Source organism: Schistocerca serialis, chromosome 2 (genome assembly GCF_023864345.2).
Source record: "Schistocerca serialis cubense isolate TAMUIC-IGC-003099 chromosome 2, iqSchSeri2.2, whole genome shotgun sequence".
Taxonomy (NCBI): Eukaryota; Metazoa; Arthropoda; class Insecta; order Orthoptera; family Acrididae; genus Schistocerca; species Schistocerca serialis.
The window spans coordinates 286,778,266-286,804,445 of NC_064639.1; the positions used below are offsets into that span (position 1 = coordinate 286,778,266).

General features: G+C 43.6%; 1 protein-coding gene across 1 annotated transcript in view; it reads right to left on the reverse strand.

The window, feature by feature from the left end:
- Positions 1-25,160, reverse strand: part of LOC126457055 (long-chain-fatty-acid--CoA ligase 1) — a 632,391-nt gene extending 607,231 nt beyond the window's left edge. Inside the window, exon 1 of the mRNA XM_050093045.1 lies at positions 25,087-25,160. The gene's annotated coding sequence lies outside the window, so the exon portion shown is untranslated. The remainder of the gene's footprint in view (positions 1-25,086) is intronic.
- Positions 25,161-26,180: the final 1,020 nt, after the last annotated feature.

Consider the following 26,180-nt stretch of genomic DNA (forward strand, 5'->3'; position numbering starts at 1 on the left):
TAAGACTTCGGAACACGGAATATCAGGTATCTTCCGGAGAATTGATAAGAGACTGGGCAGACAAACACACGAGCTAGCTGGATTTCATGTAGACCTCGCTGCCTTAACTGAAACCATATTATCAGGCGTAGAACATATCACTGAGACTAGTTCAGAGAATATCATCCACTGTAAAGAACAGGATGTAGGAAAACAGCGGTGTTGTACGTAACCGAACAAAAAACTGTGAGCGTAGATCGCTGATAGTGTTTATTTTTGTGGTACAGCACTTCTGTCGTAGATACGCTACATTCACACCAGTCCAGACTCATTCAAAAATATTTTCTAATTGAATTAGTAGGTTGGTAGGCGTGTTTATCTATATACAGAATCAAAATAAACCGGCTTTTCAGACAACAGACTGCTTGATCCCACCGCGGTTACATGTACAAATTGCTGAGTGCAGATAAGCATCATGGACTTCAGCCGTAAAGAATGTTTCCAAGCGGTTCACAAGTATTTTGTAGAATCGCAAGATTGCAACAAACAAAACAGCATAAAGCAGATCTAATACCAACATTTTAATTTACTTACAGCAACGCCTAAAACTAAAGAATATTCAATAGATTTCACACAAGCTATCTTAACAGCACTGAGTCAATGGCAAACTCAGTCCTTCCTTGCGAAGGAATTCGGCATTCTCAACAGCTTTCTAGTGTGTCTGCCCGTCTTCAGAAAAAAAGGGCGACGATAGAAAACAACGCACAAAATGGTCGGCCCCGAAAAACCAGCCAAAAAGAAGATAGATCATCCGAGGGCAATCAATGGTTGATCCAAAAACATCAGCACTGCCAGTACGTGATGATCCACAGGAAAAACACGGGGTGAAAGCCCATGTTACGACGGTTAGTTATCGATTAGCAACCACAGATCTGAATGGCAGGCGGCCTTCTCGAAAACCTACGATAAGTGCGAAAAATAGGAAAACCAGATAACACTTTGCTAAGAAGTACGCGTTGTGGACCACTGGAGACTGGTCAGACATTGTATGGAGTGATGAAAGGCAGTTCAATCTCTTCTCAGCCGAAAAACAAGGGGAATGACAGAAAGTAGCAGGTACCCACGATGAAACATGGAGCAGGAAATGCCTTGGTGTGGGCTGTTTCTCAAGAAGTGATGTAGGTCCTCTGGTCGAAATCCATGGTGTAATAGATAGTTTGAAGTACGGTGAAGTAATAACAGACCCACCAGATATCTCACGGGAGACGAAATATGTCTCGTAATTCCAATGTGATAGCGACCCGAAGCACAATTCCGGCAATGTGAAAACAATTCTGAAGCAGCACAAAGTAAAGATATTCGGATGGTAAAGCCAAAGTCCAGATTAAACCCTATAAACACCTTTTTCTGTCTAGTTGTGTTGCCAACAAAACTGCAACAACAAGGAGGCTTTCTACGAGGAATTGTGTGAGCAATGGAAAAAAGATTGGTCGGGCACGATAGGCCAAACTCTTAGATTCTATACCATCCAGGTGTGCTGCAGTAACACACGCAAAGGGCTATGCAACCAAGGATTAAGCGAAGAACATCATGGGTCAAGACTTCATTATTGTTTTTCTTCTATTTAGTTTTAACAAAATACTTTGAGCCTATTTAATTTATTCATTTGTGTTTTATTATTAATGCCAAAATAATAAAAATGGTTCAAATGGCTCTAAGCACTACTGAACTTAACATCTGAGGTCATCAGTCCCCTAGAACTTAGAACTACTTAAACCTAACTAACCTAAGGACATCACACACATCCATGCCCGAAGCAGGATTCGAACCTGCGACCGTAGCAGCAGCGCAGATCCGGACTGAAGCGCCTAGAACCGCTGGGCCCAAAATCAGAAGTGTATAATATATGTATGATAATGCACTAAACACTATGACGATTTGGTAATTACGATTTTTATTTAAAGTTTTTCCTAAATAAAATGTTTTCCGAATTTATTATAACTATAAAATACTTTTTATCGTAACTGCTCCTGATGACGACAGATGCCTCTTAGTGATTGCAACGGCTGCGCATCGACTCCTCGAGTCACAAATTCAGATAAATACTATGACTGAAACTGGGACTCAAAAAATTAACACCATTTGTGATCTAGCCTCGTTGCTTTTTGTTACACCTATTAACTCCTATTGCTGTCACTGAAAGAATTATGACTCTTTGAATTCCTCTCACTGGAGACAGCATCGTCACCCTCGTTTTTACCTATGTTTCCCCTTTAGACAGTGATGAAGAGCCAAAGAATCAGTTCTACCAGCAACTGAACAATGGTCTTGTCAAGATACCTACTACAGATAAACTCTCGTTACTTGGAGACTTTAGTGCTATAGTGGGAAGAGACTGTCTGTGTTTGTCTTCGAGTTGTTGCTTTCATGGAGATATATGGGCCGTGTACACGAGTGGCTGTTTTAGTGATGGTGCTAATACTCAGGACAACATTTGCCAATCCATTTTAGTTGATGATGATGTGGATGCATATCTTAAAGAGTAAGTGTTGCAAAGGAAGAAACCATACGATTTTACTGTTATTATTTATACTTCAATTTAAAAGCTTTTAGAGATTCTGATGATGAAGTCTTGACCTTCGAAACGCGTAAATGTTACTGTTTTTTACTCAGTGAATAGGCGGTTGAGCCCAAATTTCAACACACTGTAACAGCAAGATCTCGTATCCATCATAGATAAAATCAGAATATTCGGACTTTGTACAAAATTGATGCCTGTCAAAGAAAATGCCAATCATAAGAACAATCTACAACAGTAATACTACTTCTAGATGAAACACTTTGTTCGTAAATAATTACTATTAAAAAACAGTCTTGATCACGATTTATTTAACAAGGTGACCGGTTTCCAACAGAAAGAGGTTCCTACTCAATGGTAATTCAACGTTTTATAGCTTTATAACTTTATGTATTTTGTTTAATGTATGTAACCCTCTAATTAGAGCTTTGTATACAACTTATAGGTCTGAAGATGACCACAGTAGTGGCCGAAACCGGTCACCTTGTTAAATAAATCGTGATCAAGACTGTTTTTTAATAGTAATTATTTATAAGACATTGATCACTGCTGTTCCCATAATGCATTCAAAAGTAACTTTGTTCGTACTATATTGCTTTCAGTGGAATAAGATGCATTATTACATGCAGTTTCGAGAGTATTTCTTCTTGGAGGATATGTAGCGCGTGTCACTTCATTCATGAGTTTTGGCTCTGTTTACGTTTCCTTTACGACTATTCAGGTCTCTTGATATTTTACTGACGCTTGGTCTGCAAAAATACAATAACTGTTTCGTAAATTAAGTAGAAAAAATTGCAAACAAGCATTAATCTTATAGCACGGAGACGTTAAGTGACGAGTCGATTTCTTGCCGCTAGGGGCGCTAGTGCGTTTTCAACTGTCAGACGGTAGCAACATTTACAGCAGAGAGTGTCACGACTGTATACGTAAGACTGTGGTGTGACACTGTCGAGACCTGGTGGTCGTTTCCAGACGAGGGTTGCGGTCCAGAGCAAAAGGTCGGTCAATTGGGTTCTTACGTGATGCCATGTGGGTATAACCCAGGAGCTGTTATGCTGGTAGCGGACGCGCGACTTCAGGCTTCGCGCACTGCCCCTGCTCGGGATACCGGATATCACGTTAGCGGCAATTGGCCAGTGAAATGGCGTGCGCCGCGCCACCACCGAAGCGCGTAAATTCTCGTTTACACCGGAGCGAATGGAAGCGAACGGAAGCGAACCAGCGTTCATCAGTGCTCATTACCATTTCCTCGTACCCGTGAACAAGCGTTAGCATTGTAGGGAACGGAACAGCGCGAGAGAATGAACGTAAGCGACCCAAATGTATTGACGCTACGTTATGGTTTCACTTTATTTTATTTATATATTTATTTTCACTAAATTGGCACGCAAGTTTCTCTAGATGCAAGGCTACTTATAGCCGAAATGTCAAACTTTCAGATAATAGTAATAGCAACCTTAGACTTTTTGCAGATGATGCAGTTATGTACGAGCGCTATTCGGAAAGTAAGGAACGACAGGTCGCGAAACGTAAATCACTGTAAAAATCAAAACTGTTTTATTTTCAACAGTTAGCTACAAATTCCAGCTACTCCATAGTCACCCATCCGACTTAGACGTTTGTCGTAGCTTTGTACCAACTTTCCAATACCCTCGTTATAGAAGGCAGCCGCCAGCGCTTTCCGCCAATTCTCTACGCTGGCCTACAGCTCGTTGTCTGTGCCAAAATGTTGTCTTCATAGCCAGCGGTTCATGTGAGCAGAGATGAAACTCAGAGGGGGACAATTACGAGCTGTATTGTGGGTAATCAAACATTTCCAACTGAAAATGATACAGGAGCATCTTCATTGCCCCTGCAGAATGCGGTTGAGAATTATTGTCCTGAAGAAGAAACCGTAAGACATTTATGTAATGTTGGCTGCATAACTTCAGGCGAAATTTCTCACCGGGTCCTCGTACTTGGCGGGAGCCACTATTGTTCTAGGTATCTTTTTGTGCTCCCTGTGTGCTCATAAGTAAAAAGAACGAAGTAACGCAATCGACGGGCATACTAGAGACACTGCCTGACACACCGGTGCAAAACTTCATCGGATTTACACTGTGGTTTCCATTTCGCGACCGATCGTTCCTTACTTTCCGAATAACCCTCGTATAATGAAGTACTGTCTGAAAAAAGCTGCACAAATGTTCAGTCAGATCATGTTAAGTTGCCAAAAGTGGGTCAAAGCTCGGCAGCTTGTTGTAACTGTTCAGAAATGTATACTTCCGCTCTTCACAAAACGAGATAACGTAGTATCCTATGAGCACAGTATCAACTAGACACAAATGGAATCAGACAACTCATATAAACATCTGGATATAAAAGTTTGTAGTGGAACAATCACATAGGTTCAGTAATACGTAAAACAAGTTGCCGGCTTCGGTTTATTCGTAGAATACTATGGAAAAGCAATCAATCGATGAAGGATACTGCTTACAAAAGGCCTATCCGACACATCTCAGAATATTGCGCAACTGTGTAGAACCCGAATTAAATAAGACTAACAGCGGATATCAACCGATTGCAAAGAAGGGCAGCACGAGTGGTTGCAGGTTTGTTTCAGCCATTGGAGAGCGTCACAGAGGTGATGAAAAAACGGAATTAGCAAACGCTTGATGTTAGACGCTTGGACGCAAATTGAAAGCCAGTTTCTCGCACAACTCCGTCCGAACACGTCTCGGAAGACCCTAACGCTTCTGGCCGACCGCCATGTTATCCTCAGCCGATAGGCCTCACTGGATACGGATACGGAGGGACATGTGGCCAGCACACCGCTCTCCCAGCCGTTGTCAGTGTTCGTGACAGAGCCGCTACTTCTCAGTCGAGTAGCTCCTCAGTTGGCCTCTCAAGAGCTGAGTGGATCCCGCTTGCCAACAGCGCTCGGTAGACCGGACGGTTACCCATCCAAGTGTAGCCAGGCCCGACAGCGCTTAACTTCGGTGATCACACGAGAACCGGTGTTACCACCGCGGCAAGGCCGTTGGAAAGCCAACTTAGTAACTTTCAAGAACTAACTTCAAACTATGATTATGCTAGATATTTCTCCTTTACGGATCGCGGAGACATGATCAGGCTAATCACAGCATACACAGAGGCATTTAAGCAATCATTCTTCCCTCTCTCCGTACGTGAATGTAACGGGAAGAATTCTTAATAAATGGTACAGTGTCAAGTACCCTCTGCCATGCACTTTTAAATGTAGATATAGATCAGGGTAAGATTATTCTGAGTGTCGAGTGCGCCTTTTTTGGCGAATCAAGCAGAATGCCGTAGGGGTAGAAGTACCGGTAGGTGTCTCGACTTTTTTTGCAAGTGTGAAACGCATGGAGGTAGTGCACCTACAGCGGGACTGCAGCTCCAGCCTTCCTTAGCGTTATTCCAAAACCTTGCACAAACGTCGGTTATCGCTTTTCATTAGCTTCTCATTGCAACTGAAGAGGAAATATGAAAATGGGCCAAAAATGGTTCAAATGGCTCCAAGCACTTAACATCTGAGGTCGTCAGTCCCCTAGACTTAAACTACTTAAACCTAACTAACATAAGGACATCACACACATCCATGCCCGAGGCAGGATTCGAACCTGCGACCGCAGCAGCAGCGCGGTTCCGGACTGAAGCGCCTAGAACCGCTAGGCCACAGCGGCCGGCTGAAAATGGGCCACTAGGATACTATTTACGGACGAGCTACATAACTTGACGGAAGTCTCGTACTTACCATCTGATGCTTAAAAAATGGCGGCAGCTACGTTGGTAATCGTTTCGTATTTCAACAGTTTCTACAAATAAATCTCTGGGCTTTTAAGCAATGGACCTCCCATGTATGAAACATCTTCTAACGACTGATTACTTTATGAATGAGCTAATGTGTCAAATATTTGACGTTAAGTACGTAAGCTAGAAAAGGTTTAGGAAAGGTTCGAAATGATGCTTCAAGTCGCTAAGTACTCTCGTTACGAAACACTGGATGAATATAGTCTGCATAATTTGCGCTCAAATTTTGAACAAAAGCTAGTTTTTCACACTTACGCTACTTTTTCACGCTTACGACTATTTATGAGTCGTATATCCTGGTAAATTCAGTGATACATGTATAGATATTGTCCGAAAACTTTGCATCGAATAAAGTTAATGGTAAAGAAGTAATAAATTAAGATGTCATGTCCAATGATGAAGTTGTACTGCATGAACAGCGAAAATATAATAAGTGATAATCTTTTTTCCTTTCATCATTTTGTGGGGGCATGTTGGCGAGAAAACATTTAGCCTGCGTTTAAGATTATGAGCAAAGTTTGTTGGAAGGCGCAAATGCTCTCACTCTCAAATACTCGATGAATAAAGTCCGTGCATCTGCCCATCGTCAGTTATACTGCTTCAGTGCAAACACAGTTCCTATCTTTAATACGTTCCTTATTGCGTTAAACTTTTGACATAAGATTATACACCGAAGCGCCAAAGGAACTGATGTGGGCACGCGTATTCAAATACAGAGATTGTAAACAGGCAGAATACTGCGCTGCGGTCGGAAATGCCTATATACGAGAACAGGTGTCTGGCGCAGTTGTTAGATTGGTATAATGGCAGGTTATCACTATTTAAGTCAGTCTGAACATGGTGTCATAGTCGGCGCACGAGCGATGGGACACAGCATCTCCGAGGTAGCGGTGAAATGGGGATTTTCCCGAACGACCATTTCACGAGTGTACCGTTAATATCAGGAACCTGGTAAAACAGCAAATGTCCGACATCGTTGCGGCCGGCAAAATGTCCTGCAAGAACGGGACCAACGACGACTGATGAGAATCGTTCAACGTGACAGAAGTGCAACCCTTCCGCAAATTGCTGCAGATTTCAATGGTGGACCATCATTAAGTGTCAGCGTGCAAACCGTTCAACGAAACGTCATCGATATAGGCTTTCGAAGCCGAAGGCCCACTCATGTATACTTGATGACTGCACGACACAATGCTTTACGCCTCGCCTGGGCCCGTCAACACCGACACTGGTCTGTTGATGACTGGAAAATGTTGTCTGGCCGGACGAGACTCGTTTTAAATTGTATCGAGTGGATGGACGTGAACAGATACGGAGACGACCTCATGAATCCATGGACCCTGCATGTCAGCAGGGGACTGTTCAAGCTGGTAGAGACCCTGTAAAGGTGTGGGGCGGGTGCAGTTGGAGTGCTATGGGACCCCTGGTACGTCTAGATACGACTCTGACAGGTGACATGTACGTAAGCATCCCGTCTGATCACCTGCATCCATTCATGTCCATTGTGTATTCCGATGGACTTGGGCAATTCCAGCAGGACAATGCCACACCCCGCAGGTCCAGAATTGCTATACAGTGGCTCCAGGAACAGTTTTCTGACTTTAAACACTTCCGCTGGCCACAAAATTCCCTAGATATGAACATAATTGAGCATACCTGGGATGCCTTAAAACATGCTGTTCAGAAGAGATCTCTATCCCCTCGTACTCTTAGGATTTACGGACAGTCCTGCAGGATTCACGGTGCAAATTCCCTCCTGAACTACTTCAGACATCAGTCGAGTCCATGCTACGTCGTGTTGCGGCACTTCGGCGTGCTCGCGGGGGCCCCACACGATAGTAGGCAGGTGTACCAGTTTCTTTGGCTCTTCAGTGTAAATATCTCGTATAATTTCCGACCTCTGCAGTGTCATATGCGGAGCCTTCAAGAATTTTATAAAAGTGCTTTTAAGGCAAGTACGCCACAGCAGCTGAGCGGTCGGCGCGCGTGACTGCCATGCACAGGGCCCGGATTCAATTCCCCGTACTGCCTGGGACTTTTCCTTGGTGGGAGGATTGGTGTCGGGTGCACGAGAGTCTCGTGATGCCAACTAAAGAGCTGCCTGACGGAGCAGCGGCGCTCCAGGTCTCGGGAACTGACGACGGCCAGGAGAGCGGTGTGCTGACTAAACGCCCTCCGTAGAGCATCTGCTGACGCTATTGACGGAGAAGGACACGGTTATCGGTCGGTACCGATTTGCCACCCCCCTCCCCCCCCCCCTCCGTGTCTGTGGACGCAGTTTACATATACGGAAGATAATGTAAAGGACGAATGGTCAATGTAATGTAAAAAATATACATACGACTGTAACTTTACAGTTTTTTTACTCCATAGGACATTGATAATAACTCTGTAAAACAAATAGACGTAAAATGATTAAAAGCAGCCTTAAATGTAACAATCAATAGAGGAGCTAATGTCCTAGATGGCGTTAATGCTGAATTAATCAAATGTGGAGGAACCATTTTAGAATTTTGCTTCCTCCTTTTTTTTTATTATGTGTTGGAAGAATTGTTCTGTACCTCAAGAATGGAATACTGCTTAAGTAATGTCTGTATTTGAAAAAAAAGGCAATAGGAAAGACGCAGGAAATTATCGAGGTATAAGTACCAGTATAGTAAATGCACGATATAAAACTTATGCGAAAATTCTTAACCAAAGGTTGCAAACTATTGGTGATGCGATAATCTCAAAAGAACAATCGGTCTTCAGAAAGGGACGTTCGCGTAATGATAATATATTTATAAGATGACAACTTACTGTAAAACGTCGGAAATTTGGCTTATAAACGCATTTAGCGTTTACTTATTTTGAGAAAGCCTTTGATGAGGTAAAAAGACTTCTTTTGTGGAAAATATTGGAAATAAAAGCTTTTCCTAAACATCTTATTAGTACCATAAAGATTCTATTTGTAGACACAAAAACAGTTATAAATTGTGGTTCGAAAATGTCACTTGAAATACAAATAAATGAAGGTGTTCGACAACGATGCCGTCCGTCTCCTACCTTTATTATGTTATATATTGACGACCTAGTTATCAAGTGGAAAGATGAAATATACTTAGGAATTAAAATAGGATCTAGCGTATCATTAAATGCTCTGGTATATGCTGATGGCCAGATAATTATACAGGAAACAAAAGATAATTTACAAAGACCAGTATACAGATTGAGTCAATAAGCAATACATTACGACGTAACTACATCTACAAATAAGACAAACATAATGGCTTTCAAAACAAATAATGAAGTCAGATCGAAAGTAATAACAAATGAAGAATTTGAGAACAAGTATCTCACTTCAGTAATCCAGGATGTGATATTAGTTTTAACTTTGACAAAGTTATAGAGAAGAAGTTTAATAAATATCAAGCTACCTGCGGAACAATTGGAAGAACTTTGGGAAGAAACAGAAGAAAAGAAACACGAATGAAATTATATGAAGTTATGGCTGTACCTACTCTTTTATGTCCTTCCGAATCATGGAGGGCAACAAAAAAATGAAAAATCACTTATTCAAGAAACAGAGATAAAGTTCATGAGATATGTAAGGAGCTGTAGTAAAATTGATAAAATAAGGAATGAAACAATAAGATCAGATTTAAAAATATTTTCAGTTAATGACAAGAGAGAAGAGAATAGAATGAAATGGAAAGATTATGTTGACAGAATGACAGAAAACAGATTGCGAAACAAGATAGTGAATTATTGGCCGACTGGAAAAAGGGAACTAGGTACACCTCGCAAGAGATGGATGGATGGATGGATGGATGGATGATAGACACCGGAACGGATGACTACAGCACCTAATCCTTATAAGGATATGATGATGATGATCATGATCATGATCTCCTCCATCAAAGTCATGAGCCTGATGATGATGATGATCATCATCATCATTATTATCATCATGACTTTGCTGGAGGGGGAGAGTGTATTTGTGTGAGTAACAAATTTATTTATTGCTTTATTACACCATAAGTTTCTAAAATAAAAGTGATACATCTGCGATGTAATTACAACTATCTCGAAGGTAAGCTACAAGGATGATGAAATCTTTCGTCTATTTTTAATTTTATCTTAATTAACACAACAAATGCATATTTGTCTTTTTTAACTTTGAAAGAGGAAGTTGGATGGCCGGACGGGGTTTTTAACCACTGTCCTATGGCATGTGACTCCAGTGTCTTACCGCTGTGACACCTCGCTCGCTGTGAACTAGTTAACTTCACTTGTACATCAAAACTTTCTGCCACATAATCCATGATGTCGACGTTCATGGTCTGTACCATTCGTTCGACGGCTGATGTGAAACTCGGCATTTGAAAAATTTTGATGGATCGGACTTGAAAGAGCACTGAACACGAGGCGTTACGAATGCTTTTGAAACAAACAGTAAATTTTTGTACAATCCTAGTGGCATCGCCATAATATTATCTTTGAGTAACTAGATGCTACTGTCAGATCCTTTTAGGTCATTGCATGCAATGTACAGGGGTGGGACAAAAATATGGGAAAACCGCGAGAAGTGCAAGCTCGAACATAAATGGAAATGTCAGCCAAGCTGCAGGTTAGGCTGACGTATTAGCCACGAACGACACCTGTGCAATATCCTCAGTTCGTTACAAGTGTAAGTCCAGGTTATAAAAGTGTTCTGTGGAGTTGTGAGTGCATTATGTCGGAGCTCAATGCGTACGAACGTGAGCAGATTATTGGTGCTCGTGTGGTGCGTTCTTCCGTAACCAAGGTAGCTGAAGTGTTCGGTGTTCCAAGACGCACCGTATTAAACATTTATACCACATGCAGGGAATGCGGGAAAACATCATCCGCTAATCCACAACGCGGAAAAAAAGTGTATGTTGAGTGATCGTGACGGACGGCCATTGAAGAGGATTGTGACGAAAAATAAGGGGATGATAGCTGCAAAAGTCGCAGCAGAACTGAATGTCGCAGTCGCGAACCCTGTCAGCACCAAAACAACACGAAAGGAGCTCCATAAGGAGGAAATTAGAGGGCTAGCCGAAATTCCAAAATCAGTCATCAGTGATCAATATGCCCATAACAGGAAAATGTGGTGCCGAAGCCACAAAACCGGGAGTATGGAACAATGGAAGAAAATCATTTTGTCGAATGAGTCTTGTTTCACACAGTTTCCAACTTCTGGCCAAGTTTACGTCCCAGGAGTGAAATGTGGCAGTAGTTCTGTGATGATTTGGGCAGCCATATCGTGGTATTCCATAGGTCCCATGGCTTCTCTGGAAGGTCGAGTTACTGCCAAGGATTATATGACCATTTTAGCTGATCAGGTGCGTCCCATGGTAGAATGTTTGTTCCTCAATGGTGATTCTATGTTCCAAGACGTCACAGCTCCTGTTCACACACATTGCACTGTCGATGACTGGTTTTTTGAGCACGAGGACGAATTGTCACTTCTCCTCTGACCAACACAGTCATCAGATCTCAGAATTATTGAGCCTTTGTGGTAGGCACTGGAGAGAAAGGGGGCGCGGTCGCTATCCACTAACATCATCGTTACCTGAATTTGCCACTATTTTGCAGGAAGAGTGGTATAACATTCACTTTAAAACCATACATGACCTGTATTTACCAATTCCGAGACGACCGGGAGCTGTTTTGGGTGCCAGTGGTTTTCGTATACGCCGAATTAGACATGATAATGTGTTGTGTTTCTGATATTTTGATAATTTTGTCCTTCCCCTCCGCTGTATTTTTACCCTGTTATACACAGAAATTGCAAGCTAAGGTAACAGAATTCAGGCGTTGTTCGAGTAAGAAAATAGCTATCATTTCGAAATGGGTTTTACCTGTCAGTGAACTGTGAACGTTACATAAACTAAATGGGCAAGAGACACGGAAAAAGTTTATCGAGCAGAGTAGCCGCGGGGTTTGAGGCGCCACGTCACGGATGCGCGTCCCCTCCCGCCGGAGGTTTAAGTCCTTCCTCGGGCATGGGTGTGTGTGTTGTCCTTAGCGTAACGTAGTTTAAGTAGTGTGTAAATCTAGGGACCGATGACCTCAACAGTTTGGTCCCTTAGGAATTCACACACATTTGAACATATCTGAATGGAAAAAGTTCTCCCATCTGTAGATGTATGACGAACGAATATTGTGGCTGAATGTCGCTTGTGGCGCGAGTGTAGACCCAATACCTGAGCTGTATGTTATAGGCAGGTGTGTACTGAACATGTCATCTCGTCGCGAGCTAACCGACTTTGAACGTGGTGAGATAATAGGTGTAAAATGCATCGGTCATAGCATTCGGGTTTCCGAAAAATCATTGTCTGGGACAGATAGCGAATATCACAAAATGGTTCAAATGGCTCTAAGCACTAAGGGACTTAACATCTAAGGTAATCAGTCCCCTAGACTTAGAATTACTTAAACCTAAGTAACCTAAGGACATCACACACATCCATGCCCGAGGCAGGATTCGAACCTGCGACCGCAGCAGCCGCGTGGTTCCAGAATGAAGCGCCTAGAATCGCTCGACTACAGCGGCCGGTGTGAATATCGCAGTAACAGTGTCTCCACTCTTGTAAGCCCAAGCACAGGACGTCATAAGCGTGTGAAGAAGGAAGTTGCGTCACCTCCATAAGACATACTGGACGATACGCAATAGCTCGCCGCCGGTCTTCCAGGAAGCTTTTTCCATGAAGACTGTATACAGACAAATACATCGAATACGCTTGAACAACTGTCGACCGACTTGTCTCCCTTGTAGACACAGAGCTCAGCGACAAACATTCCCCAACCAACCTCGTCACTGTATCATGGAACAGTGGCGGCGTTCACTTCTATGTAGTAGCGAGCTGATGAGGATGTGAGAGTGTGGCATGTGTCTCATGAAGCTATGATAATCGAGGGATAGTAGGTTCAGTTATGGCCTGGGCTGTATTCACGTAACTGCAAGTGGGTCCCACTCAAGGGACCAGTGAGAGGCACATTATGTTGAGAGACCATGTGTATCCCTTCTTGGCATTACAGTACTCTGATGGAGAAGCAATGTTTCAAGTAGAACACAGCGACATGTAATCGCTTTTTGTTTGCACGCAAGTGACTTTATGGACACCTCATTGAATTCACGATGATGGCGATCGATTTAGGGGATGCTGTTGTTACCCGTGTAGGCCCCATGCGACTAGTACAGTACTCAAGAACAACTGTGCGTAGCGCTGCAAGATGGGTGGCCGAATGTCTTTCCAGATCGACTTCAACACCTCGAAGACTACGACTCCATGCATAGTTTGGAGAGCGCGCGGAGGAGTAGTGCGCTACTAACGCCGCATCCGGTGCCTTGCCATGAATTTTGGCCACTCACCGTTTTCCAGGCGTTTATCGCTTAGTCCATTCTGTGAAAAACTGAGAAGACTCCAGTCTTCACTGAATATATTTTCCGTTCCATTGGATATTACCCGAAACGATTGTATTTCCATGGTTACTCAGTGCAGGGGGCGAGCTATAGCCTAATTTTCTATTGCAGTCTTCTTTTGAAAAGCAATTAATTTGCAAAGTTCTTTGTTAACCCAATCACTGAATTACTAGTTTCTGCAGTATGTATTGCCATTTCATGTCCATAATAACGGGCAGTGGTAGTTACATCACACAGTCCTCATGCATGGACTGAAGACTATACAATAAGCATAAAAATGTCGAAGCGTTGCAGTGACATTTTAGATGTTCTATCATAAAGTACATACAATTTTGAGTATATGTGGCAGGAACAAGGCAGACCCATGCCACATACTGCCCCTTCGTGATATAAAGCCATGCTGAAGGCGACAGAGTAGCTGACGACTGTCCTTTTGTGACAGAGTGGTGTAGACACCTAGTCATCGTGTTAAAACAGTGAAATAAATTGGTCTGAAAAATAAGACTACAATACAATTGTATTTTCAGTTGGCTATCAGAGAAGACGTCACGCTTTTTTCAAATCTGCATTGTCATCTAAAGTATCAGTCTCTGGAGTGCGGGAGAGAAAGATTAATTTGGAAATTCCGGCATGAAATTACTCGATAACACCGTGTCTCAAAACGAAGACAGAGTGTGACGATATTGCTGCAGCGAAGAGCCTTCAAAAAGTTTCATGGCCTCAGCAACTTCATAACGGAATTTATCCAATAGTCGTGTCACGCTATAAGTCTGTGGAGGATCAGAAAAAAAGATCGTCATGTATGTGGTACAATTTTAATTGTGTCTGTATGTGCACAAACCTCTCCTGTATATACATATATTTGCTGCTATTACTTTAGCAGATCGATGTGTCCACATAAACAGAGATTCACTTCTTCTACTACCGACCCTTTCAAAACGAGAAAGTTTTTCAGCCTGAGCCATGTGTCGAAAAGACTGGTCAGGGTGGTGATGTGACATCAGTTCTGTCTCAGCCCAACGTAGGTAGATACTTTGGCAAGAAACGAACATTACTGCCGCTGGGTGTTGAGTAGCAACGTCTGCCTGTCCCATCATGGGGGCCATTCGCTACCGACTGAGCCGCATGTCTTCTACATCTACATGATTACTCTGCAATTCACACTTAATTATTCGACAGATGGTTCACAGAACCGCTTTTAGACAATATCTCGAGTGTTTCACACTCGAATATGATGTTAGAAAAAAATGAACGCCTGATTCTTTCCGTGCGAATTCCGATTTTTCTAAAAATTTTATTACGATGGTCATTTCACCACATGCAGGCGGAACTCAACAAAATATTTTGGGATACGGAGCAGAAAGTTTGTGGCTGTAATTTCGTAAAAAGCTCTCACCGCAAAGAAAAACGCCTTTGTTTTGATGAGTCTGCCCCAACTCTCTTATCACATACGTGACCTCTCTCCATTATTTCGCGATAATACGGAAAGAGCTACCCTTCTTTGAGCCTTTTCGATGTCCAGTAATCCAGAAGATGTTGGACTAGCGTAGTGTGGACAGTCTCTTTAGGAGACCGGTTGCATCTTCCAAATGTTCTGTCAATAAAACAAAGTCTTAATTTCGTCTTCCCCACAACACTTTCTGTATGATAATTCCAGTTTGTTTGTGATTGTAATGCCTAGGTATTCACATTGGCGTCCGCAAGGGGGCGAGAGGGAAGAGGGAAGATGCAAGAAAGCGGCACTTGCCTCCTCCCATAATTCTAACACGGACTGTTCACGGAAAATTATGCCTTGCCTTCGGCACGGTGGTGGTTATGGTGTTGTCAAGACGAATATGACAATTTACAGAACTGTGTCAAAATACAGTCCGCAAACTACTCTCTGTCCCTTCCCCATACAGTTCTTATAGACCTAGGGGGAGGAAACCATTTCAATACGGTTGTGCGCGAATTCCAGCAAATATCTCAGCTCAAAAATTAACGTGCTAGCAGTATACCCGCCTAGCATTTCATTCATAATTCCTTCAAGGACACTCCCTCCTCCTACTGGACAACTTAATCGCAACAGTTCTTTAACATTTGTCTGCGGTCAAAGAAGGTTCGTCGCGGCTTGCTGAGACCACATTCAGTTTTTCAGTCGCATACGGATTATATACTATCCAGTCACATTAATGTGACCATCTGTCAAAAACTTGAATAACCACTTTCTGCAGCGCGAACCGCTGCTAGACTTGTCGGAAGAAACTCAACAAGGTTCTGGAAATTACCAACAGGGATGTGGAGCCAATGCCGTGGTCAGCTGCGCTAGGTTTCTTGATTGAGCATCCAAGGCACGAACAACCCGATCGGGGTAGTCCCACAGATTCTCGATTGGGTTTTAATCCGGGAAGTACACTGGACAGGTGAACACAGTAAACTCACCCTGGTGCTTTTCGAGCCACGCACGTACACAGCGATCTGTGTGACACATTCCAATGTCCTGCTGATAGATGCCATCGTGACAAGGAAAAACAAACTACAAATACGGGACGATATGGTCCCCAAGTAGTGATACGATACATCCACTGTGCTTTCCAGAATGACGAGATCACCCAGAAAATGCCACGAAAACACCCCGCAGGCCATTACGTTTTCTTCTCCGACGTGGGCCCTTGCGATGATCAAACGGTCATCTCTCCGATGGAGCATAAAGCATGATTCATCTCAAAAGGCCACCTGTCGCCAATCAGTGGATGTTCAGTAGCGGCGTGGGCATGTAAGTTCCACCCTTCGTAGCCGATGAATAGCAGTCAGCATGGGTGCAAGAACCAGGAGCCTGCTGCGGAGACCCATTCGCAGCAACGTCCATAGAACGGTCGTTGATGAGACACTGTTAGCTCTTGATTCACGTGACCAGTCAGGTGCTCAACAGTTGCACGTCTAATCGCCCGTACACTTCTCCACAGCCGTCGTCCATCCCTGTCATCTATGGCTCACGGTGCACCTCGGTTACCTTGGCTCCAGTTTTGGATAGCCCTATTTTGTCGTACACGGTATACTTCAACCACGCCGGCACACGAACAGTTTGCAGACTAAGCCATTTCTAAATGCTTCCAGCCTTTGCCCGGAAGCCAATGTTTCATGCCCTTTTAGACGTCAGATAAAGTCTCCATTTCCGCATTTCGACAACAACTGCACTGTTTTCCGCGTCCTCCAAACAACCTTCACATACCTTCCATGCTAGTGTTATCACATGCCGTCCGAGACCAGTTACTGTACATTGACGTCGAAACTGGGCAGTGGTTACATTAATGTGACTGGACCATGTAGTAGACTCTGTAGGGCACGGTATCCTATACCATAAATGTGTTCACTCGCGACTAATATGGTCCCAAATGGGTGCTTTCCTTTTTTTTGTGAGATAACAAGACATAACAAAATGTGAAAAATCAAGGTCGAGAAGATCTCCAAGAAATGGGATCTTCTCAAACTCCATGGGGTCCATCACAGCACAACGTAGTCGTATTACAAATTCAGCAGTCCAGCTACCATGGGTGCCCAGTTACGTGTCAAACTCGCTGGTGTGGTGGGTTTGGTAAGGGGCGGGGGGGGGGGGGGGGGATAATACCCTTCTTGGTTCAATCCCAGGCTGTTAAGAGCCAATTGTACCTGCCAATTTGAGGTTGTTCAATTTGAGGTTGTTTCGGGAGGCTTCCTACATTCATCTTGTCGAATGCTGGCTTGGATTACATTTTAGCCAGACAACTTAAAATGTAGCTTTCAAAACAAATTTCATTAATATTTAATTATGTCGGCCAACGTTATATCATATGTCATGAAAATAATGCAATAAAGTCCATTACTACGATCAAATGTGAACTTCTGTAAACAAATATTGTTATAAGCTGCATAAGTTGAATGAGCGTTTCAGTTTATTTCTTGTTTCGTCACTTTCAGGAATGCTAATCAATGGCAATATTGCTGGTTATTTTCGTTAAGAATCAGCAAGAATTTCTCAAGTTCTCTGATACCAAAAATGGCAATTTTAGAATCTTGCCCTGCCATGCATAAATTTCTGCTCATTGGTATTTAGTTCAATCTAAAACTTTTAAATTAGTCAGTAAAAGAAAACATGGTTAGTAGGATGTAACGCACACAATCTTTATTTAAATCGTGCAGTTATCCAATTTCGACAATTTCTCATTTTCAAGCGCATGTGTCATATTGCGTGGTACATACTGTAATTATAAAATTATTTTTTTACACACAGAAGCAAAATTTTAAGTTGGTGTCATTTGTCGTGTAACTTAAAATTTAACGAAATTCTTTTAGCAGTTATGTGGAGGAACTCACACTTTTCATTGCGGTCAACTACTACTTTTCGCACCAAGTTGGTATCTGTTTAAATCATTCTTCAATGGATTTCGATTTTCTAATGAATTTACTAAAGGGTAAACGAAGGAATGATCTGCAAACATTCCAAGGGAAGTGTGCAGAATGTCTCTTACATTATATAAATAATGAACAGCAGAAGGTCTATATCACTTCCTTGGTAAACCCATGGTATCACTTCGGTTTCACTAGATGACTTCCCGGCAGTTACTACGAACTGTGATCGTTCCGACGGGAAATCACGAATTCAGTCGCACAACTGAAACGATACTCTGTAGGCATGTATCTCATAAGAAGCCATTTGTGTGGAACAGTATCATCAGATGCCGTCCGGAGATATACATCGAAGAGCCAAAGAAACTGGTACACCTGCCTAATATCGTGTAGGGCCCCCTTGAGCACGCAGAAAGACCGCAACACGATGTAGCATGGACTCGACTAATGTCTGAAGTAGTGCTGGAGGGAATTGACACCATGACTAATCCAGGAATGTCCATAAATTCGTAAGAGTACGACGGGGTAGAGATCTCTTCTGAACAGCACGTTGCAAGCCATCCTAGATATGCTGAATAATGTTCATGTCTGGGGAGTTAGGTGGCGAGCGAAATTGTTTTAACTCAGGAGAGTGTTCCTGGAACAACACTGTTGCAATTCTGGACGTGTGGATTGTCGCATTGTCCTGCTGGAAATGCCCAAGTCCGTCGGATGTACAATTTACATGAATGGATGCAGGTGATCGGACAGGATGCTTACGTACGTATAACCTGTCAGAGTCGTAACTACCTGTATCAGTGTTCCCATAACACTCCAACTGCGAACGCGCCACAACATTACACAGCTTCCAACAGTTTGAATAGCCCACTGCTCACATACACGGTCCATGGATTCATGAGGTTGTCTCCATACCCGTACACGTCCATCCGCTGGATACAATTTGAAACGAGACTCGTCCGACCAGGCAACATGTTTCCAATCATCCAGTGTCGGTGTTGACGGGCCTAGGTGAGGCGTAAAGCATTGTGTCGTGCAGTCATCGAGGATACGTCAGTGGGCCTTCGGCTTCGAAAGCCCATAGCGATGATGTTTCGTTGAACGGTTTGCACGCTGACACTTAATGATGGTCCACCATTGAAATCTGCAGCAATTTGCGGAAGGGTTGCACTTCTGTCACGTTGAACGATTCTCATCAGTCGTCGTTGGTCCCGTTCTTGCAGAATATTTTTCCGGCCGCAGCGATGTCGGAGATTTGATGTTTTACCGGATTCCTGATATTCGCGGCACACTCGTGAAGTGGTCGTACGGGAATATCCCCATTTCGCCGCTACCTCAGAGATGCTGTGTCCCATCGCTCATGCGCCGACTATAACACCACGTTCAGACTGACTTAAAACTTGATAACCTTCCATTTTAGCATGAGTAACCGAACTAACAACTGCGCCTGACACTTGTCTTATATAGACGTTTCCGACCGCAGGGCCGTATTCTGCCTGTTTCCATATCTCTGTATTTGAATACGAATGCCTATACCAATTTATTTGGCGGTTCAGGGTGTAAATACAGAATCAACTTGAGATAAACTTGAATAGTGAGCCAGTTTGGCAACAAAGAGCGTTATGTGTCCCGTAAAATGGCCTTCAATATATTAGTCGTTTGAGCGCAAACTTGCTGTAGTGTAAACAGTTGATCACTCTGAGGTGCTGTTCAGATTTTGCGTTAATACTACGTGGCCCGAGTCTGCTTGTGAGCCTTCAGTAACTCATTATACTTAAAAAGTGTAACTGAAAGTGAATGGAGAAATTACCAACCGCGCAGAACCAGGAAAAGGATTAAGACAAGGTCGCTGGCTGTCTCCTACCTTTTTCAAACTGTACTTAGAAAGTATGATTGACCATGTTCCACAAGATAACAAGGAGTAAAAACTGGAGGAAGGAGAACATTGTAGCTGAGATTTGCAGGCGACGTGGTTTTTCTTGTGACATTAAAAAATGGCAGAATTTAGAGGGTACCGTGGAAGTTAGAAACATTTATGGAATGAAAATCAATACAAAGAAAGCAAAAATTATGACACTAGGAGAAAATAAAGGACAAAAATAATGCATTAAGGAGAAATACACTGATGAACCAAACCATTATGACCACCTGCTTAGCCGCGCGGGATTAGACGAGCGGTCTAAGGCGCTGCAGTCATGGACTGTGCGGCTGGTTCCGGCGGAGGTTCGAGTCCTCCCTCGGGCATGGGTGTGTGTGTTTGTCCTTAGGATAATTTAGGTTAAGTAGTGTGTAAGCTTAGGGGCTGATGACCTTAGCGGTTAAGTCCCGTAAGATTCCACACACATTTGAACATTTTTGAACCACCTGCTTAATAACTAGTTTGTCCGTCGTTGGAACGAAATACATCACTGATTCTGCTTATCAGGAATCCGACAGTTTGTTGGGAGTTTTGTGGAGGTTTGTGGCAATAGATATCTACGCATAGGTCGTGTAATTTGCGTAAATAGCGAGCCGCTGATTTGTGTGCTAGGTAATGGCGCCCGATAGCGACCTATATCATAGGATCTACATCAGGTGAATTTGGTCACCGAGACATCAACGTGAGTTCACTATAATGATCCTCAAACCACTGTAGTACAGTTCTGGCTCCGAGACAGGAATAATTATACTGCTGAAAGACGACATCCGCGTCGGGGAAGACATCAAGCATGAAGGGGGTTGCAGGTGGTTCGCAGTTGTCAGCGTGGCTTCGATTACCAACAGAGGTCCCATGCAAGCGCAGGAGAATGTCTCCCATTGCATAATACTCTTCCCACAAATCTGCGTCCGTGGCGCGCTGCACGTTTCGAACCGCCGTTCACCTCGATTTCGGCGTTTGTGGAAACGATCGTCGACCTAGTGCAGCAAAAATCTGATTCACCCGAAGAGCCGACACGTTTCACTGATCGAAGTCGAATCTTGATGCACCCATGACCACTGCAATCGTAACTGACGATGTCGTAGAGTCAAAATGTGAACACGACTGCTGCGAAGCTCCATGTTGAACAATGTATGATGAACGGTGTGCTCCGAAACATTTGTGTGTGCACCAGCATTGTATTCTTTCGGCAGAGATGCCACAGATCACCATCTATCCTACTTTACAGAGCAGGCAAGACTCCGAGCCCCACATCCTGTGAAGAGTCGTGGACGTCCAACTATTTAGCGCCTCGTGGTAGTTTCACTATCCTCCTACCTCTTTCCGTAGACGCCCGTGGTAGTAGCATTTGAGCATTCGACCAGCATCGCGTTTATCGAGATACTCTACTCGTTCACAGGCTCTGCGTAATAATAATCTGCTCTATGTCAGAGTCACTTATCTCAATGTATTTCCCCGTTTGCAGCCCATATCTCCGCTATGATGACCTCCCGTCTGTGTCCGCTCCGCTTACATCCTTTTGTTACCGCAAGTGCCCGCAACGCCACTAGACGGTATCCAACGGCACGGTGGGCAGTGGTCATAATGTTTTGGCTGAACAGTGTGTAGAGCATATGTAAAGCCTTAAATATCTAGGAAGAATGATAAGAAGCCCGCCAGGCTAGCCGCACGGTCTAACTCGCTGCTTCCCGAGGGGGAAGGCAGCCGGTCCCCGGCATGAATCCGCCCGGCGGATTCGTGTCGAGGTCCGTTGTGCCGGCCAGAGTGTGGATGATTTTTAAGGCGGTTTTCCATCCATCTCGGCGAATGCGGGCTGGTTCCCCTTATTGCACGGCGATTGCTGTGGAAACACCGTCTCCACGTATGCGTGCACCATAATTATTCTACCACCCAAACATTTGGGGTTACACTCGTCTGGTATGAGACGCTCCCAGGGGGGGGGGGGGGGGCGGTAGAGAGAGGGGGGGAGGTTCCACTGGGGGCCGAACCGCACAATAACCCTGGGTTCGGTGTGGGGCTGCGGTGGGGTGGGTGGGCTGCTGTGGCCTGTTGTGAGGTTGTGAACCACTGAGGGCCACGGCGGGACGAAGCCTCTCCATCGTTTCTAGGTCCCTGGTTTAATACATACAAACATACAAGATAGGAAACGAGTGGAAAAGTTGCACAGAAATTAACATCAGGGTAGCAATGGCGAAACAGGAATGGGCAAAGATTTGAGGAAAAGACTAATAAAATGTTTTGTATGGTGTGATCTCGTGTATGGTGCTGCAACATGTACACTAAGGAACAAAGAATGAAGCAAGAATGGAGGCTTTTGAGAAGTGGACGTGACGGAGGATGGAAAGAATAAGTTGGATGGATAGAGCGAAAAATCAGGAGGTAATGAGAAGAGAGAGAGACAAATTGTTGAATGTAATTTTAAAAAATGAAAAGAAATTGGATTGTACAGATATTAATAAAGAAAGAGGGGCTTCTAGAATAGTCTTAGAGTAATATGTGACAGTGAAAAGGCGGTATGGAAACAAGAGATTTCATATCGCGGATGATGAGATAGACGGCAACACACACAGCAACATTAAGAAGGAAGCAATGGATACACAGAACAGAAAACTGGTGACGGTGACCTCTTCATTAGATAGGAATTGTTTGTGCTTCGTTTATGTTTCCCCTCTCCTTTGAACTTAAGACGTCTAATATAGCTTTTTCTTCGATGGTCCAACTGTTGCACGTGAAAATGAATTGACTATCAGTAGTTTTCCATTATATTGGTATTCCAGCGGCCGTAATATCTTGATGAAGTGGCTCACCTTGTTCCTCACTGGAAACACCAAAAATGCAGGCAAAAAATCAAGGTGAATGCTCAAAAAGTGACACTTGATTCTCATCAGCCTACCTTCTTGATTTATTCAGGCATGTTGGTTGAAACATAACTATGATGTTGGTCCTTTCCGTTGCCTAAGAACGTATAAAGAAAACCTGCTTGTAGGATAACCAAGCCTCACACTCAGGCTCACTCAGTTTTGGTTCGCAGTTCGAATCGAACATCAATTTCTGAATGTCATGTCCGACAAACACGGCCTCTTTCACTTCTGCTTGTGATGTGTGAGAAAAATTCTCACAGAGATGCTTTATTCTCCCTCACTGCGTAATGTTTTAACAGGCAGTTTCATTAGGCACAACTTAACGTGTAGGGGTGGCACTAGCATTTTTTATCGGATCACGCGATTCTTGTGCAAAATAATAGAAGAGCAAAGAACTTGTCGTGGTAGTCATGATACACATTAACTCAACCACTGACACCGAAATACCACATTCATGTTATTATCTGAAATAGTATATGTAATACGCATAATAAAATCGCTAATAAGATACTTTTTTGTCAAGGTTGACTGTTTTTGTTCAATTAATTTTTGTTTATTTCTAACCGGTTGGGCCATCCTAGTGTTCACAGGGGACATCTTATAATGAAATTGTTCTACCAAGAAGTGACGAAAGAATCCACAAACAGCATTTTTGTAGTATCGAGTGTAATTGTAAGACTGCTCAGATGTCGCCAAAGCGACGAGTACACTTTAAAAATTTTTCCTTGTTAGTGGCTCTGGGCACTATGGGACTCAACTGCTGTGGTTATCAGTCCCCTAGAACTTAGAACTACTTAAACCTAACTAACCTAAGGACATCACACACATCCATGCCCGAGGCAGGATTCGAACCTGCGACCGTAGCAGTCGCACGGCTCCGGACTGCGCGCCTAGAACCGCGAGACCACCGCGGCCGGCTTTCCTTGTTAGTATGGAGCCTGGAACTGGAATTGCTGTTCAGCCTAAACTCGAAAAAAAACCAAAATAATTGCTGGTAGATTTGTACTTCCAAAGAAATATTTAAATATTTTACGATGAACGGTGGGAGGGGGAGGAAGGGAAGAGACAGTAACTTTTTCTATGGCATAGCGAGACAGCCAAGGAAGCGTTTGACAAAAAGAGAAAATTGCTGTGCAAGTCACCGAATAAAAACCACTGAGGAGAAGATTGGCCAATTGCTAAATGAGGAACATTATTTTCTACGGCGCAGAGACAAGGACGTTGCAAGAACTGGAAATGTGGGTGTGGACGAAAACTAGAGGGTGGGAGTTGGGAAGACACCATGAAAACCGAGGACATCAAATGAATCCTCAATTGCGAGATAAGGACTACCATCATCTGTAGAATGGAATGACGACAGTGAAAATCTGTGTCGAACCAGAACTCGAACCCGGATTTTCCGCTCATCGCGAGGGGTCGCCTTACTTTTTGGCTATCCGTGCACGACTCACGGATCGGGCCGTGAGTCGTGCACGGATAGACAACTGGTAAGGCGACCCCACGCGATGACCGGAAAATCCGGTTCGAGTTCCGGTTCGGCACAGATTTTCACTGTCGTCATTCCATTCTTTAGTTGATGGTAGTCCCTATTCGCAATTGTGAAGTCATTTGATGTGTTTCGTAACACCTGTGGTCACCGCAGTGCCTGTTCCTTTGGACGTGCAGGCATGTCCAAAGGAAGTTTGCATCATAATCAGGACAACTTCGGCACTGAAATATCGAAAACTGAATAGGCGTTGCAAAGAATTGTGGAGAATAGAAAAAAAGTAAGAGAAATTGGCTAGGTGACGTGCTGAGACGCCAATGCTTACTTTAGCAAGGAATTGAAGGAGTAGTAAAGGGATAGATAGGCAGAAGAGGGAGAAGGTGAAGGCAGTTTGAGGGAATAAATCGATAAATACTTTACAGAATTAAAGAGGTAACTACGAGTGCGGAAGAGATGGTCGAGTACCGTGCCTAGACCTGCCGCAAGGTACAACAACTGATGACAGAAAAAATAGTGAGTGATATTTTCGTTATCACATCAGGATTCAGCAAAATAAAAACCACAAGAATAAGCCACTTTCATTTAATATAAAAGTTTCAGAAATGAAGGCGCTAGCTCGGGACTCGAGAAGAGTGGAGCCGAGGGTGGTCAGCCAGTGCTTACCTTCAGTCTACGGTAGAGGCGGCCACTGCGGGCATGTCGCGTCGCCGGCAGCCCCACGCGTGCCGCACGTGAGCGCACAGCAGCTGCGGACGGGAACGCCGGTATGCCGAGCCGAGCGCCGCCGCAACCCCAGCCGCGCCGCCATTGGCCGGCGCGCGAGGTGTGCCTCCGTGACGTCACGCCGCCATCGATTCCCTTGACCGAGATACGGTGCACCAACCCGTGCAACCCCGTCTGCCGAGGCGTGGTCGATAGCGCTGGAGAGGGGTGGGGCAGGGGGGTTGTGCATGTGTCGGGAATGACGGATCAGCCGGTCGCGCTCCGCCAATATCCGTGATCTGTCATATGTCCGCCGCCGATGCAACGCGAAACGGTCTCGTTATACGGCGGGCTCCCATTCCGAGCCGCGCTGTTTGTGTTGCGGCCGGGCCTGTCAGCTCGAACGCGGTACAAAGCTCTTTTATTGCTCCGGGCAGGTTGTCCGCATCCTGCACTAGGCAATAACACTGATTACGAGACGCCATAACTTTGAAGTGAAATGTTCTTCTGTCGTGAGATAGTGAGTGAAAAAAAGAGAAAGTTATAGAAATATAAATACGAATTCAAGTCAGCTGCTTCAGTTGAATTTCTTTCGTGCGATAAGCCTATTCGGCTATAATTGCAGTTGTCAAGCTATCTGAGAATAATACGTAGAATTTTATCATTATTTGCTTAATCCTTTTGTGTTTACATATTGTGGCTATATGGCGTCTATATACAATGGTGCTTACGTTTAGTTATTCTTGCTTTGCATTTCGCTGTGGTGTGTACTAAACTAGACCCTGCCTGATTTTATTACGGGAAATTAAGAAATTATCTCCCTAAACAATTATTGGGAAAGCAAGAATAAACACCTATTATTATTGTTATGGACTTCTCTTGCTACAATGAATAATCGTGATATATATATATATATATATATATATATATATATATATATATATATATATATATATATTACGTAAAGAGAAAATATCATGATGTTAGTTAGGAATTATTATTCTGAGACCACAGGTATATTTTATTCCTTCGAAAAATTAACTCTGGCGTGAATA